Source organism: Ixodes scapularis, unplaced genomic scaffold (assembly GCF_016920785.2).
Source record: "Ixodes scapularis isolate PalLabHiFi unplaced genomic scaffold, ASM1692078v2 PGA_scaffold10__122_contigs__length_95168666, whole genome shotgun sequence".
Classification (NCBI taxonomy): domain Eukaryota; kingdom Metazoa; phylum Arthropoda; class Arachnida; order Ixodida; family Ixodidae; genus Ixodes; species Ixodes scapularis.
Window position 1 is genome coordinate 43972848 of NW_024609836.1, and position 17762 is coordinate 43990609.

Below are 17762 nucleotides of genomic sequence, written 5' to 3' on the forward strand. Positions count from 1 at the left end.
GTCTGCAGTCGGTCTCGTATTATCTGTGTGAACACGCGGTAGAGTACCGATGTGATGGCTATGGGGCGGTAGTTGCTGAGCGTTGACTTTTGCCCTTTTCCCTTGTAGATTAGTCTGAGTCTTGAGGTTCGCCACTCCACCGGCACCCATCCCTCCTTCAGAATCTGGTTGAGGATCTCGCGCAGCAGTGCTCTCATTTCTGGCCCCAGCTCCTTCACCAGCCTCATTGGGATTCCGTCCGTTCCAGTGGCTGTGGTTCCTCCCATCCTCTTGACTGCTCTCTTTAACTCCCTCTCTGTGATTTCCTCTCTGCTCGGTTGCTCCTGCAGTTCGTCCTCCGTCTCCCCCTCCTCACTGTCCATTTGTCGGCTGTCCCCTGTGAACATGTCCCCAATCCACCTCTCAATGTACCAGTTGGTCTTTCCAGAATCCAGTTCCTTTCCCGTCGCATTGTCTTTGATTACAGCATCCTCCCTGGGTCGACCTGTTTGGCCCTGTACATGTCGCCAGAACTTCAGTGGGGCCTAACGTCCTGCCTCTCTCAGTTCTTCCAAAAATCTCTTATCTACCTTGGCCATTTTGCTTTGAATCAAAGCTGTCACCTCTATTTTCCTGCTCTGGTACTCCCTCCACTCTCTTGAATCTTTCTGTAGGGGGGCTTTCTTCTCCTCCTCTCGTTTTCTGATGGTCCCGTGCAGAATCCTGTTTGCCAGTTGCCTTCTTGTAATGGCCTCCCTCACGAACAGCACCGAAGAGGAGGAGAAAACGATGGTGGGAACCATCGTTTTCTCCTCCTCTTCCTTTGTGTCGGTCGTTTTAGTTTTTCCAGGTGGTCCTTCCACCACCGCATAAGGTTCCCGTACGTCTCCACCTGCCTGGTTTCCACCTTTTCCTCCAGTTTATGTGCAATGGTTTGTGCTTCTGCTTGCGTTATGTGGTGTGGTCTCATAGGTTCGCTGACTCTCTTTTCCGTTGGCTTTCCTCCGAAAGTGATCAGCAATCTGTTGTGATCACTTCCCAAGCTCTTGTCGCCTTCCTCGTCTATCTCCATGTAGTTCAGTTTTTCATACAGGTCCGGGGACACCTGGCAATAATCAATTGTAGAGCTCATCCCTCTGGCCGTCCATGTCGTCGTTCCTATGAATTTATCTTGTGTGTTGACGATTACCATGTCCAGGTGTTCCGCCATGTCCTGCAGCAGCTTTCCATTTCCGTCTGTTCTCCCATCGAACTCCTCTAGGTGTGCGTTGAAGTCGCCTACCTTAATGGTAGGTCTCCCAATGTTGTGATAGTCTTTTTCAATGCACTTGATTAGCTCGATGTTTGTCTCCCTGCTGTGTGCCCCCGTCCACAGGTACACCACTGCCACTGCCACCTTTCTCCCCGCCAGTATCCCCGTCAACCACATGTGCTCTCTGCACTCTGGCCTTTCTCTCTGCCAGCCTGGCCCACGAAAGCATCCTAACCCCCTCCCCTCCTCTCACTGCCCTCTCTGTTTACCCCATCCCAAAAAAGCTCTTCGCAATCCGAGGGTCTTTCTTCATCCCTGAGGTGGGTTTCTGTTACTGCGAACATTCCAATCTTATCATCTTGTAACATCTGAAAGGCCTCTTCCCATTTTCCTGCTTTCCTTCCTTCCTGCAGGTTTAGAAAGGCAATCTTTACTTCCCTCTTTTTCTTTTTTGCTCGTCTGTTTTTCCTTGTTTGCTGGTCTGGTGCCTTTTTGTATTTTCCGCCTCGTGTTGTTGCAGGCACCATCTCTCCTACTTTCTCTTCTTAGTGGGCATGTCCCTGTGGGGGACACATCCTCTGGAGTTGTTCCTCGAGTCGCTGTAGTCTCTGGTCCTGAGTCAGCCTGCCTTCCATTCTTTCCTGTCGCCTTTTCATCGGTGTCACGCTTTTCCCCTTGCATTTCAGTCCTAAAAAACTCTTTAGTCTGTTACCCAGTGCTTGTCCCTCTTCAATTGCCGCATCTCTATTGTAGCAGCCATCTTCCATGTCGTTTCCCGTTTCTGTGTTCTTTACCACTTCCACCCTCGGTCCCAGCTGCTGGCTGATCTCTCTTGATAGCCTGTTCCACTTGGCGCACCTCTCTTTAAGTGGGTCCCCCTTGTCTTTGATTTCTGGGACTTCATACACCATAAAAGAGTGTTTCGGGGCTCTCGTGGTCCAGTCCTCAAGCCGTTTCCCTAGCTCCGCTGCCATTTCTTCCACCGACTCTTCGCCTTGCACGTCTGTCACTCGCGCATCTATGACCACCATCCCTGCCTCTGCATTCCATATTTTCCCATCCCTCTCTGCTCTCTCCAGTGACTCTCTCAGTTGTGCTCCTGGCTTAGTCGCAAAGTGAACTTTCTTGTAATCTACCACCTTCAGTGTGGCTCTCTTTATCTTGAAGGCATTAGTGTCCCCTACCACTAAGACTCTCTTGTTTACCTTCTTCTCTTTGTCCTGTTTCTTTGTCCCGTCATCTGTGTCTGCCCTCTGCCTCATGAGGGCCTCCTTGTAGTTTCTGTGCTGGCCTCTTTGTGTTTGGCCTCCAGTCGTCTGTCCCTCCTGCTCCTTATCCAGATCTCCACTTCATCCCGTCCGTTCTTGGGAAAAGCTATCTGTCTCTTTCCCGTCTGTGTGGTATGTCTTCTTTTCTTTGACCCCGTTTCCCGGTGCCAGCTGTTGCAGCGCGTTTTCAGCCCCGTTGACCGTCATTTGCGCTGGTTCACATGACTTCATCCAGTCATTAAACACCCCCCCTAATTTTTCTCTCTTGTTCCTTTCCTCCTGCATTATTGCTTTCAGTTTTTCTTCCGCCGCTATTCTCAAGGATCTCTCTTCTCCGAGCTTCGCCAACATCCTACTTTCTATGGCCGCTCTCTCTGTCTTTGCCTCCTCCAGCTTCACTTTCATTGCCTATCTCAAGGCATTAACTTGCCGTTCTATCTCCTCCTCCAAGATGCTTCTTCTCACCTCATTTTCCTTGCACTCCTTACATTTGTACGTACTGTTCTCCGCCTCCGTGCATGATTCGAACGGTGTCTCGCTGATATCCACCCATTTCTCACAGCCTTTGCACTCCCCTGCCGCCTTGTCTCGCTTTCCCCTCTTCTTTGCCTTTTCCATTTGACTGGTTGTCATTGTTTTCCTCCGTGGAGTCATGATGTTAGGTGCCTCCCTTGCCTGCTTTCCATGGCGCCCCAGCCACCACCGCTAGATTCCGTCGTTTAGCTGTGCCCCGACACGCCGCATCGAAAAAAACATTTGCGCCCTACAGGGCCCGGTTGGTAGGCCGAACGGGTTGTTGAGCGCTCCGAAGGAAGGGCTTCTTGATCTCCCCCACGGTCGCGACTCCGCGCCGAACCCAAGTGGTCTGCTGGTAGCGGTCTCGGTATGCCTATACACCTTCTGGAAGATATTCGTCACACTGCCACCTCTACACTAATCGGCAAAAAAACATTTTACCCCGGCGGTTTCAAAATGGATTGGATTGGATTGGAGTCTGTGGCTCTCCCCTTTGTATCGGGTGATCAACAGTAACAGATACTGGATCTAGCCTAGTCAGTCGCGCCTCACGCGACTTCCGCTTCCGCTTGGTGTTCCGCTGATCGGTTGCACTTAGAGTTCCTCGATATGCTTCCCCGAAGGGGGAGCAGAGTTGCACATTTGTTTTCCCCGCGCCGCCACGCCGCTATTCGCCGAGATCCATCACGTGAGGAGCAAAGCATCCGGTGCCGTGTAAGAAAGCCACCTTTACGGTCGCTCCGCCGACGTTTCTCGCGCCCCGGCGTATGTTCCCCTGCTTTCGTCCTCCTTCACCTCCTCTCCTGTTTTCCATGCGCGGCGGCGCGCGCGGCGCCGCTATTCGCCAAATTTAGTCACGTGAGGAGCAAAGCATCCAGGGCGTGCGGGGAAGCTGGCGCTACGGGCACCCGCCGAGGCTGAATGCGCAACTCTGTTACCGTAGGTAGCATATACAGGAACTCTAGTTGCACTCCCTCCGCCGATGCATCTCCCTCCACCAGACCTGCAGCCGCCTCTTCGTCACGTCTACCGCCGATCGAACATTCTTTTGTTTATCCTCTCCCTGTTCTGCACCGATTCGGAAACCCAGTGCTACTGGTAGCACCTTTGTACTTGGGACTGGTACAGTGTACCGGCACTGCAGCACCAGGTGCTCCGTCGTCTCGTCGGGGTCTGCCCGCAGAGTGTGCACGTCCTCTCCTGTCCCTCCGTGAACCTGGCCCTCCACACCCGGGTCCGTAATGTGCCCATGCGGGCCTCTGCGAGGAGTCCACTGCCTGTCGAGTTGTCAAACCAGGGCTCTTTCCCTATGGCCTCCTTCTCCGCGTAGTACATCGCGAGGGACGGCTTCGCCGCCGCTCCCGCTCTCTATCTCTCCGTCTCCACTGCTCGGATGCCCTTTCTAATTGCCGTTGGGCCCTCCCGGTTCTCGCCCGCTGACTCCAGCCAGATCGGTTCGAAACCATAGCGGTCCTGCAGCCTTCGGAGGCGGTGCATCCATTTGGTGCCTCTTCCCTGGTATATCATGTAGCGCAGGGTGCGGTGGGCCCAATTCCAATTCAGGAGTCTGTGCACTCTCCTCTCGTACAGTGCCTTGGCGCTGGCTTCTCTGGCCTCGAAGGACGACCAGCCCAAGTCCCCCTGGACACCCTCGTTGGGTGCTGTTCTTGAAACTGCCAAGGCCATTCTTCCCGCATCCCTCTGTCTTCTCTCCAGGAGGTCTCTTGTTTGCGATGAGAGGACCAGTACGCCATTTGCGTACGTGAGTCCCGGAACGATGGCCATCTTCCATAGACCCCTCACCACCTCGAACCTGTTGAACGTCCAGGTGATCTTCTTCGCCAGGACTCCTTTCCCCCTTATCGCTCCCAGTCTCTTCTCCCGTTCATGGACCTTCAGGTAGTCGGGCTCCGCAGTCAGGGTCACTCCCAAGTATTTGACCGTGTTTTGTCTTGTCAACTTCGCTCCCTGCAGGCGCCACCATTGTTCCTCTGGTTCCCGATTCGGTCCATCTCGGTCTCCCCAGGCTAGGACCGCACTCTTCCTCTGGTTGAAACGGAGTCTAAAATGCGTGGCGAGCTCCCCGCAGATGTCCAGAAGCACCTGGAGGTCCTCAGGCGAGTCGGCAAGGAGCACCACATCATCGGCGTAAATGAGGGCCGGTATTCTCTGCCGCTTCCAGGCTCCCTCCACTCTGTATGATAGGTCGAAGCCCACACCCGACTGCTCCAGCGCTTTCTCCAACGGTGCCACATAGAACATAAATAGCAAGGGGGATAGTGGACATCCTTGCCTCAGGCCCCTGAGTACTGGTAGACGCCTGGTCATGTGGCCCTCCCACTCAATCTGCACTGAGACCCCAGCATACAGTGCCTGCAGCAGATTCACATCTGCCTTGTTTATTCCTAGCCCTCGAAGTCGACTCCAGAGTATGTTCCGGTCCACCGTGTCGTATGCCTTGGAAATGTCCAGAAAAGCTGCGTAAAGTGGTCTGCCCTCTTGGACTGCCACTTCGATGCATTGTGTTACCACAAATAGGTTGTCTTCTATGCATCTTCCTGTTCGAAAACCGTTCTGCAGCTCTCCCAGCACTTCCGTTTCCTCGGCCCATTTCTGCAGTCTCGATCTGATAATCTGAGTGCACATTCTGTAAAGCACTGATGTGATGCTAATCGGCCGGTAGTTGCCGAGATCAGCCTTTTCCCTTGTACAAGAGCTTCATTCTTGTTTCTTTCCATGTCTCTGGTACTTGGGCATCTGCGAGGGTCTCTGTGAGGTTTTCTGCCACCAAGCAGACATACATATGTGTGTTTTTATGCTTCGTACATTGCGCGAAGTTCACTATATCTGCAAGTGTACAGATCAAGATGAACATGGTAATAGTTGTTTAAAAGGGATGGTAAAAGATAATGGAGACATTCTTTTCCGGAGTTTAGTCGAGTTGTAGGGACTACCCAGCTCTCTTTGTGTCTTGTACAGTAACTAGAGGTTTTTATTTGCAGTTGGGAAAGATTGCGTATATTACTTATATTTCTCTGTGTTTCTAATTTATAGCGAGCACTCAAACGATATCTGTATAGGTTGTGTGCCCTGATAACGCGAGAACGATGAAAGAAAATTGAACTTGGTGTTCCATAAGGGGCGTTATAGGTGTGGCGAACATATTTCTTTTGTAATAAATGAATGCATTGTAGGTTTGAAGATGTAGTTGTCCCGCCACACTAGTTGACAATAGTTGAAGTGTGTGTAAAACAGTGAATTATAAAGAAGCAATTTAACTTGTGCGGGAAGGAGGTATCGAATGCGTCCAATTATGCCAGTAATTTGCGCTATTTTTGTGAGCAAGTAGTTTACATGAGTGTCCCATAGCATGTCGGCGGAAAATATGATACCGAGACACCTGAAATTATCTACCTCCTCTATACGACGTGAATTAAGGAAGATATCTGGATGTGTAGGAACGGGCTTGTTTTTGGGTCTGAATATAACCGCCTTTGTTTTTCTTTCATTTACTTGCATAGCATTAGCTGCCGACCAGTTCTCAAGTGTTTTCATTGTATTATTACATCAATCTATAAGTTCATGAATGTCATGGCGAGAGAAAAATATGCTAGTGTCATCCGCACATACTATAAATTTGGTTGTGGGGCTAGTATTTACGATATCGTTAAGATAAACGTTGAAGAGTAGTGGCCCAATATGCTGCCCTGTGGCACACAACAAAGTACTGGTTGCGCCTTTGAGCGCATATTGTTAATCTGGACAACCTGTTTTCGATTAGATAAATAAAATTTTAGAAGCAATAAAACCCGTCCTCGGATACCGTAGCAGTTCAGCTTTTCAAGCAATATGTCATGATTTACTAAGTCAAAAGACTTTGAAAAATCCACAAATACACCAAGAACAATGTAGATGTAGAAATGTAGATACCAGTTGTCCAATAAGCTCCTGAACTGTCTTCAGGGCGTTATCCACGGACATAACAGATGCCTTTTGCAGGAGCTGAATGTTTGCAGGCAATCTTTGTCGGAGCTGGCAGAACAACTCAACGATGAAGCATCGCGACCGAAGGCGAATCTTCCTCTCAGCCTGCTCAGGGAGGCCTCCGTCTCTGACCGTTGTCTCGAACCTATGGCCGAAGTATGGTGCCGGGTCTAAGTGTTCTCCAATGTTGATGCTGAATACATCGTACCGGGATGTTGGCAGTGAAACCTTCACAGTCATCGACTTGACCAGCACCAACAAGTCTTCGAACAACTTTGTAGGGTTTTGCTTGTCTGCTTGATAGGCTTTGCTCACTCGCTGAGCCTCAACTAAAACTCAGTCAAGCAGTCACAAGTAACACTTGTTGGTGGTGTCGTTAAACATCTCAAAAAGAATCATTGCTGTATAGCAGTTCTTCTCTCTCTGAGCCTTGGCGAAAAGCTCCTTCAGAGCCTCCCACTGAGCAAGTATTCTGATAACCGCTGTGTAGATCGACAACCAGCGGGTGTCGCTAGCTTGAAGTATTTTCAGTGGAGTTCCGTCATCGTTCATTTCACGGTACAAGTCTCTGTACTGCACCCGTCTTGCAGCAGAGTGCGAAAACCACCGATAAGTTTCTCGCACAAGGAATTCCACGTTCCTGGGCAGGCATGACGAGGCATGAGAAACAGCGAGCTGCACAGAGTGAAACACACCGCACCATCACGAGATGAGGAAGATCCTTTCGCAGCCTGGTGTAGACGCCGCTGTGAACGCCTGTCATGATACTGGCGTTGTCCACACCAATGCCAACAAGGTTCTCAGGATTTAATCCTTTTGCTCAAAGCCCGTCTAGTAGCGTCGACGCAATAACTTCAGCGTTGCACTGCGGTAAGTCTTGCAGGGTTAAGAATGTCGACGCGATCCCGGAGCTTGAGAAGGAAAAGTACCGGATCACAATTCCCAGCACTTTCACGACGCTGATGTCCGTCGATTCGTCGATTAGAACGCTGTATTTCTGTTCGGCAACGTCTTCCCGCAACAACGACTCGAAGTGCGGTCCGAGAACGTTCTTGATAACATTGGTGCACTTCGTACGATGCATCTTAATCTTGGACGCAATCTTGCTGTCTCCAAACATTTGGGTGCAAGCTTCCCCCAAATGGTTCACGGAATTCATAGCACCATGCTTGGCGACATACAGAGCGAGCGTGCCCTCTGCCTGCAGTACAGGCAATGGTACCGTGGGTGGTGTGGGATCAACTAGGGTTGGCTGCTGGGTTCCTTTACTTCCGTGGCGTGCTTGCCAGGTGCTTCGTCGACGTGGGATGTTTGTCGACGCTGGCTTTCCTTGCTTCGATAGTGCACTTGCAAAACTTGCAAAGGCCTTGAAGGGGTCACCTGACATTGCCATCAGCCACTGCTTGCACTTGTCTTCCTTCAACCAGCAGCCTCTAAACCGTTGCTTGTAATGCTTGCCTTTGTCCGCCATCTCCGGTCTTTGATCCCTTATTTTACAATGAACAAGCGAAACCCAAGGGTGCACTCTAAATCATGTCCCGGATAACGTCCTGGGTGGAGGCGGTACTCCTCAAAGTTCTGCCTGAACCACGGGATATAAAAATTTCTCCAGCTTCAGACACAGTCCAAGAGGTGCCAGCCGGTGCAAGCTGCAGAAGCGCGCAGTTCTTTCCTGTGCGATTAATCCGATCTACAATCCATACATATGTCTTCAGTTAACTCCAGCGACATTGAGGCACTCTATCTCAGTGAAGACAACTCGTGGCGCGTTTGAATACAGCACAGATAAATTCAAGTATTGCTTGTAACGGTGCCCAAACCTTTATGTGGCCCACTCAATCGTATGTAGTCCACAACCTAACTAAAAAAAAAAAAAGTTACCAAGTTACCAACTGCAGAAAATATGCTATAAAAAGCTAGAATTCACGAAAATAGCTAAGTATGGAGCTAGATTTTAGAAAAAGAGCCAATTTAGCTACTCGTAGCTGACGGAGAAATTTCGTAGCTAGTTCTAGCCAAAAGTAGCTAGATATAGCTACAAGATAGCTAAATTGGCAACACTGCTCGTTTCCCCCGACCAGTCCCAACTTGTTCCCCATGTCCGGTTTCTCCGCTCCCCCTCTACTTTTTCGTCTTCTTCCCTTCCCCCTCTCCCTCGGCCATCACCATTCACGCCATCCGAAGCGACCTGCCCGCGTCACGTGCACTGTACCTCGCCCCCCCGAACGTCACAAGACCACGTGGTTCGACGTGATATGGCCACGACTCTGACGACACGAGGCCAATGTTGCCTGACGCAACCGAAGTTTCGGTATCTGCTGATGTTTAAATTAGATTACACGAATAATATACCACATTTCGCAAATCCTAAGACGTAGAGCTGTTTAGTGGTGCTTTCTGAAGTGGAATCACATGTAAGCCCATATTTTTTGGAATTGAGCGGAGTTGCCCTTAAAGGGGCACTGCAATGACTTTTTGACTGGTTTTTAATTTGCACTGAACCTGAGCGTACTGAACGTAGTAACTTAATCCAACTTTTCTTTTCTCAAATTTCGCTTTATTTTAAAAGTTATAGGCAAATTAGAATTACAAAAACAAGCAAAAAATAACCTCCTTCATGACGTCGTAGGTCCTGCCTTGAGTGGCCTTGAACTAGAGGAGGAGTAGTGAGCTCATCGAGCGCACACGGCTGCCGCACTCCGCGTCTACGGCTTGAGAGGGCGCCACTAAAGCACGTGTTGGATAGGCTGTATGAAGCGGGCGGCCAGGGCAGCTCGTATTGCATTTGCAGCGCGACTAAACACTAATTCGGCATAACATTTCATTGGCCACAAACGACAGCAAACACGGGGTAAAGATCAGTTCAGAACGGGAGCCACTTCGCGCTGACGCACCGCCAAATGGCCAAATCGCCAACAGGGCCCGCACCGAAGGCCTTCGGAACGCTCGGAACCGGTCGGATTCTTGAGCCGGTATACGACCACAGCGCCGCCGCGTACATCCGGGACCTTTCTACGCTCCTCGTTTGTCGTAGCCTCATCCCAATAGCCTTTCCTAGTATGCGCCGTTTTTTTCCGCCGCTTGGTGGCGGGTATGTCGACGGGTCATTTCTCGTTTCCATACTTTCTAAACTGCATTTGTTTCTTTTCTGATCTAAAATAGTGAACAAAAACTACTTTCATACATAATCAAAACGGTTCGCGACACTTATATTTTGTATCTTGACTAAAAAAAAGCTCTTAACGGCTTTGTCCAGTGGCAAGCCCAGGACCAAAGACGTCACATTTTGCGCGCTTTCGGTACCGCGGGTCGCCCTCGTCGGTGGAGGAGGTTTCCGCGTCGTCCGGTTAAAATATGACGCACTGATATTTAGTTACCCTCTCCGTGCCCGCTGGCTTGCCCCAACCCCAAGAGACGTAGAAACCGCAAAAAAGGTAGACGCTTAAATATGATTGCAGGGCGCCTTCAAAGGGGTATCCACACGGAGGAGAACTCCGCGGACGGATGTCGTGACGTCAACAACCCGGGAAACTCCATCCTCGGCTCCGCCGCGTGCACCTGCGGAGCTTTCGTGTCGACAGCACGAAGCCTCCGCGCCTCCGCCACGGAGGAAAACGGGAGAACGACGCCGCGAGGCGTCAAAAAGGGATGACGTATGTCTCACATGATGCGCGCTCCGCTTAGGAAAGGAGCGGATTTCTCCTTTGTGTGGATACCCCTTTAAGGGGAAGTGAGAAGTTTTTGGTTCCCCGCGAAATGGAAATTGTATGGGAGTGCTTGAAGCCTTTTCCCAGTTCGATCCCTTTCTGGGCTGAACACATTAAGCGCAGTGGAAACAAGGGCAAAGGCCACCCATCATACCTGTCAAAAACAATTTGTGACAAATTTATCGAGCTTATGGCAAAGACCGTCTTGTCGACGAGGTTAACGGGCAAAATATTTTTCTTTAATAATTGATTCGACTCCAGACCTTACCCACATTGACCAGCTGTCAGTTGTTTTACGCTACTGTTTAAAGGCAGAAGTGCATGAACGCTTTCTTGGATTTGTTCCGATTGAATCGCATACAGGGTTGTATATTTTCGATACCGTGATGTCTCTGTTGACAAGCAACGGCATCTGGATTGATGACTGCAGGGTCCAGGCATATGACTGTTATGCGTGGGTTCTTTTAAGAGTTTTGGATTGACAGGATGGCGCTGGATTTTAAAACATAACGTGTTCTTTTATTGTTCTAATGGCGCCCGGCTGGCTCTGCAAGCTCTGCGACGAGTTGCCAGTAGGGCTAACGCAACATAGGTGGCGCTACCTTTCAGTACATATATAACACGCCCCTTTTTTCCTTCTTTTTTTTTACAAGTTCATGTGGTTTGGAGGACGGACTTGTCTTCTTGAACATGTGTGACCTGAGGTTGTCGGTCCACTGCTGGTATCACATGGTACATTCACTGCCCGGGAGGAGTCTTCATCTAAGTCAGACAATGGGCACAGATCCTCCACACTCCTTTGCACTTGGGGTGGTGCCTCTCGATCCCTCGGTGGCAGGTGTGCTTCTCTCAGGTGGTAGCGGTTTCTGCGGTATGTGCCTCCACTGTTTCCTTGTACGATGAATGAGCGCGGCGGTTGGTGGTGGTTTGCGGGCATGTGGCGCTGACATGTGACGCAGTGCTTTACCATGTCTTCCACATCTTGTGTCATTCCTGGCCAGTAGAGTGCTTCTCGATCCCGAGCTTTGCATGCTGACATTCCACGATGCCCCACATGAAGTTTCTTGAGTGCTGCTGGTTGAGCAGCTTCCGGAATCACAAGGGGGAATCCACGACAGAGCAGTCCTTCTCCGAAGTGAAGTTCTTCCCTGCAGTCCCAAAACCTCTGTGCCGATGGATGTACTTCGTGTCTCTCTGGCCAGCCGTCCTGGACATACTTGACCACACGCTGTAGGGTTGGATCGGCGGCTGTTTGCACTCTGATGAGATTTAGGGTTTCACACGAGGCTCCGACGAGCAGGCAGACTGACTGACGGGTGTCCACCGATGATGTGTCAACTGAGACGGAGGTCAGAGGAGCTCTGGACAATGCGTCAGCTGCGACGAGCTCTTTTCCTGGCACAAAGACCAGTTGTGCATCATACGGCTGTAGTCGTAGTAAGAGAAGTTGGAGTCTGGGAGACACCGTATCATATGGCTTTTGCACCAGACCGAGAAGAGGTCAATGATCAGTCTCCACTTCAAAAGGGCGCTCATACAAAAAATAGTGGAAGTGTTCTGCACCGTACACAATGGCCAACAGTTCTTTTTCGATTTGGGCGTACTTCTGTTGAGCACTTGACAGTGTTGCAGATGCAAAAGCGACTGGCTTGCCTTGCTGTAGCAGCACAGCCCCCAATCCGTACGAGCTTGCGTCGACCGACAGGGTTGTCTTCTGGGTTGCATCGTAGAATGCAAGGATGGGAGTTTCGGAGAGTGATTTTTTCACTTCTTCAAAGCACTTCTGTTTGTTTGCGTCCCAGATCCAGGGAATGTCTTTCCGTAACAGCTGCCTCAGTTGATGAGTTCGTTGAGCTAGCTGTGGGGCAAACTTCGTCAAGTAGGTAGCCATGCCCAGAAAGTGCTGAAGGTCTTGTCGGTTAGTTGGCTCAGGATATTGCGCAATTGCTTTGAGCTTGGCATCATCTGGCTGGATTCCTTTGGCAGTCAAAACATGACCAAGGTAGTTGACCTCCGACACTGCCAACTTCAGTTTGTCCTTGTTGAACTTTAAGTTTGAGCAACGGGCTTTCTCCAGCACCTGTCGCAGTTGCTTGCAATGGTCAGGCATGGACTTGGATGCAATTAGGATGTCGTCAAAGTATGGGTTGATGTTTTCTTCTGACGCAAACACTTGGTCCATTGCCTGCTGAAACATCTCAGGTGCACAGCTCAGTCCAAAAGGCATGACCAGAAATCGGTAGCGTCCGAATGGTGTGGTGGAAGTACACAGCCGGGAACTTGCATCATCAAGCTGCATGTGATGAAAGGCATGAGAAGCATCCAGTAGAGTGTACACCGTTGATCCATGTCGCTTTGAGAGGAGGGTTTCAAACGTTGGCATTTGGTAATGCGGGCGCTTGATTGCTTCATTAAGTCTTCGCGGGTCTAAGCTAATCCGCAGAGAGCCATCCTTCTTGGTTACGATGACAATCGGGCTGACCCAGTCAGTGGGCTCGGTGACCTTAGCAATCACATGCTCATCCTCCAAGCGCTGCAGTTCCTGCCAGGGACTCAAACCGAAAAATATAACGTTTCGGTTACGGTTACGGTTACCGCTTCCTGTTGATAACGGTTTCGTTTCGGTTTTTTACGGTTTTAATTTTTACGGTTTCGGTTACCGGTTACACGTTCATAAAAACCGGTTTATTTCGGTTTTTCCAATAATTTGTCTAATTGAAATGCTAGACAGACATTTTAGAAAAAACTGTTTAAAGCAGTCTCAGATATCCAATAACGTGAAATACAAGGAACCTAGAAACGTCTTAATACTTCTAATTGGTCAGAAGTTGCACACGTTCCTAGCTCCAACTCGTGTTCACTACATCTATTTACATTATTTAGTTTGATGCCCGAGCATACATGTTACTTCTAGTACTCGGGGATCATCGCGTTCTATATAATAAAAATTAAAATAAACACCGCTACTCTGTTGTTTGGCACCATTTATAAACAATTACCCTAAGAAAGTTCCCACTTGATGCTGGAAGAACCATTCGCACTTTCTCGTCGCTACAGTTGATTTCAACCTCATACATGCAGGCGAGTCTTCGCTTCACTGAAGGAAGGAACAGAACTACAGCCATCCACTAGTAAAATACTGCTAAGTGGAATGAAGTAATAAAATTGAGAGCTGGGCTGGGCGGGCCGTGAGGCAAGAAGCCTTCGTGCAGCGAATGGAAAGTCCGCCGTAGTCGGGCGGCCCGTGAAAACTACTTGCCTCACTAAACACTGCCCAGTCGACTTCAGGTGCCTGCTGGGTCGAGTGGACTGGCGGTGTAGGTCTCGTCGCTTTTGACTTGTAGGCAGTGCTACCCAGGTCCGACTGAGAGTCTTCGACGACGCTTTGTTTGTCTGTAGTGTGTTCCTTTGTGTTGGTGTGGTTTTCCTCCGTGCCATCCTATACGTGTCGAATGAGCCGTCATCGGCGTGGGGCTCAATGACTGTCGGTCCTGCTAAACCACTCCAGGATTCGCTCGGTGGCGGTGGTTGTCGAGTCGGGATCCATTGGATCGTTTTTTTCGATCCAAGATCAAGCTCGGGCACGGTCGGCCGAGACGCCAGCCTCGCAAAGAGCATGGGCGAGAATGTCCTCGACAGGAAAAACGCACAGGTGCGTCGAGGAGACGACTGTGCCGTCGATGACGGCACTGGTGGGTTTCGAAGACTCAGCGTAGCTGCCGGACTCACGATTAGGGGGCCTCTTCGACTTGGTGTCTGGGCGGTAGCTGGTGTGCGCGGGAGCACGAGGCGTGTGGCGTCCGCGTCGAGGCTGGTTGGGTAGCTGGTCGGGGAGCTCTCTGAAAACCTCAGACTCGAATCCTCGACGTCTGGGATAGGACTGCCGTCCTACAGTTCCCTCTCGCGACGACGTGGAAGAGTTCCAGTCTATCGAAAATGAGGTGCTGGTGTTCGGGGAGCATGTCATCCCAGTAGAACCGATGGCGGGGGAGATGCCTGATCTCGTGGACATCTCTCGTGGAGAAACTTATGGTGTCCTGGGCGAGGTCGCTCAGAATGTCGTAGGCATGACGGACCCTCGCTCCGGCATGGGTGGTGGGGGCTCTATCAGAGGTAGTTGGATTGCGCTGGTGGCTCTGGTAGAAATGATTCTCGTAGAAGCCATACCTCCGGCGGTGGCAGGGGGAGGCCTCCGGCGATGCTGGAAGCGATCTCTCGGCGCGTCTGTGGATGTTCGAGCTCACCGTGCCGACGTTCGAATAGCTCGCGTTCACAGTTTTGCGAGAGAGACTGTTGAGACTGCTGGCCGTGTGGGGCGAGATTGGCCAGGCCATCGACGATTGGAAGCAGGGCAGCTCCCAAGGTTCAGGCGAAGGAGGCAGAAATTGCATCCCATGTCTGTTGGACGAGGGTGGCGCGTTGGCGCGTTTGACGAGGAGGCATCCTTCTCCTTGGCTTTTTCTTTTGTAATGTTGAGAAGCTGAGAGGCGTGGCAGTGCCGGCGACGGTAAAGCCCCTCTATCCTGGGAAAAGTGGCGCCGTTCATTGTTGTTAAATGCTCGAGGCACGTGCGACGCGCTACTTCTGGGAAATTCATGCCGTCTGAAATAGCTAAGTGTTGCGCTGTGCCGCCATGATCTTCCCAAGGGCTGCACGTTGCACGTGCCTTGTGCATCGACGAACATTGCGCTACTTTTGAAACATGAAGGGGCTTTAGGCGGCGGGTGCCACTCGGTTTGAAGAAGGGTCTCGGCGCGGGAAGGAAAAGAAAAAAAACTCGGACACCCTTCTGACGTTTCCTCGCTCCTTCCACCACTCTCAGCCCGAGCATATATATATATATATATATATATATATATATATATATATATATATATATATATATATATATATATATATATATATATATTGTATATATAATACAAAACGCCAATGTCAAACCCTTGACTTTTTTTTTTCTGTCTGTGTCGTTTCAAAATCGTCACTCGCGACACGTTTCACACTAAATAAACAACATAAACATTATTAATGAACAGCAGGGCCCATTAAAGCCCCTTCATGTTTCAAAAGTAGCGCAAAGTGCGTCGATGCACGAGGCACGTGTAACGTGCATCCCTTGGGAAGGTCATGGCGGCACAGCGCAGCACTGAGCTAGATTTCAGACGCCATGTTCTTTCCAGAAGTGGCGCGCTGAACGTGTCTCGCGCGTTTCCACAACAATGAAGGCACCACTTTTCCCAGGATACAGGGGCTTTAGGGCCCGTTTGCTCGAAGCGCTAACCGCGGCTAAAGTTAGCCGCAGTACCTAGGAGAGGGATTCTGAGATCATGTGACAGGGATCAGTAGGGATGCCGGAAAACATGGCGGTGCCCCGCAAAGTGAGCGCCGCTCGCTTCGGAACTAATATGTCGTTGTAGCTGCAATATCGCGCGCGTTAGTCAGTAACTAATGGTGCAGGAGGCTTTCGCTTTGCCTTACCTCACTTAAATCGCAAAGCATGAGCAATGAGCTCGCCGCATTTTTTAGATAGTATTTCGATTCTGGCCATTCTTAAGCCTAAATGAACACGATAATTGTCGGCATGCATGGAAACGTCTTTGGAAAGTGGATTGCCTTGACTCAATCGGCCTTGTATTGATAGCACACAAATTTCCCAAGCACCGAGGTGCATGCTACGAGTGTAGTTGCAGGCATTGCGCGTGCTGGCGTATGCAGTAGTAATATACCCGTTGCTCTGGGCAGGGGGCGCGAGCGCGTCCGGAAGACTTACGCAAGACGCGACCAAGTTTTGCTGGCTGCATCATCCGTGTGGCGCTGTAACGTTCGATTTTGCACGTGCCACGTTCGAATACAAGCCGCTGTCAGCATCTGTAGATGTGCGGTAACAAAACGTCTAAAAAAAGTTTAAAAAAAAGAACAGAATTATGCTGGTTGCGGCCGCAGCGTTCCATTAAACATTCCTTTCATATTTGCTTTCTTTCAGAGCTTCCGCGAGCACGCATATTTCACTTTACGTGATAGTGAAGCCGAAGCTACTCGGAAAAGCGCGTCATCCTGAACGATGCTCGCACTGCACGAGCGCGCGTGCTTGGCAGGGACGCGGAAAGCTCGCAGCTCGCTCTTGTAGCCTCTGCTACGCTGGAACTTAGAATGGAACTGAGTAGAAAAAGCTCTAGTGGGGAAGCGTATTGATGCACGTTCGAAACGCGAGCCAAATATTCTAATTTGCTCGCCTGCAGCGCTGCTCAAAACTTGTGAGCAGGGTGCCTACATGTCTGTCTGTCTCAGGGTGAAGACATCCATTGTTGCCTCGAATGTGCCAGCGCGTGGCGCTCTCGCGCACTCGGTGCGTGACTTGGGCGGTAAAATGGCGTCTATGCATTAGCCAGAGCTACGCGCTCGAGCTGAGTGACACCGGATGGCGCGAACTTCAAAATGCATAAAGAAACGATTGGGCGGAAAAATGGCTGAGATGTCACCACTCAAGCAAAAGCGCGCGTGTGTATGAAGGAACTCTACTTGTGAGCTACGGGCCTATCGTTCTAAAGGAAAAAGTCTAAAACAAATTTTGCCTTGCACGCGCGTTCGTCCAAGTCTTATAATGATTATTTACTTCGAATCTTTTATAAGAGGAAGGACAGCGAGCGCGGACCATAGAATTACACTTCCAACGTTCTTCTCGATGCTTGGGTAATTTAGAAAAAGGTCTGTCGGGGCGGGACGCTGGTCTTCTTTTGTGTACTATTAATATCCGGTCGATTGAGTCAAGGCAATCCGCTTTCCAAAGACGTTGCCATGCCGACACTTATCGCGTTCATTTAGGCTTAGAAAGGCCAGAATCGAAAGACTATGCAACAAATGCCGCGAAGTCATTGCTCGTGCTTTGCGATTTAAGCGAGGTAAGGCAAAGCGAAAGCCTCCTGAACCATTCGTTGCTGACTAACGCGCCCGATAGTGCAGCTACAACGACATATTAGTTACAAAGCGAGCGACGCTCACGCACCGGGGCGCCGCCATGCTTCCCGGCATCCCAGCCCCCAGTCACGTGATTTCAAA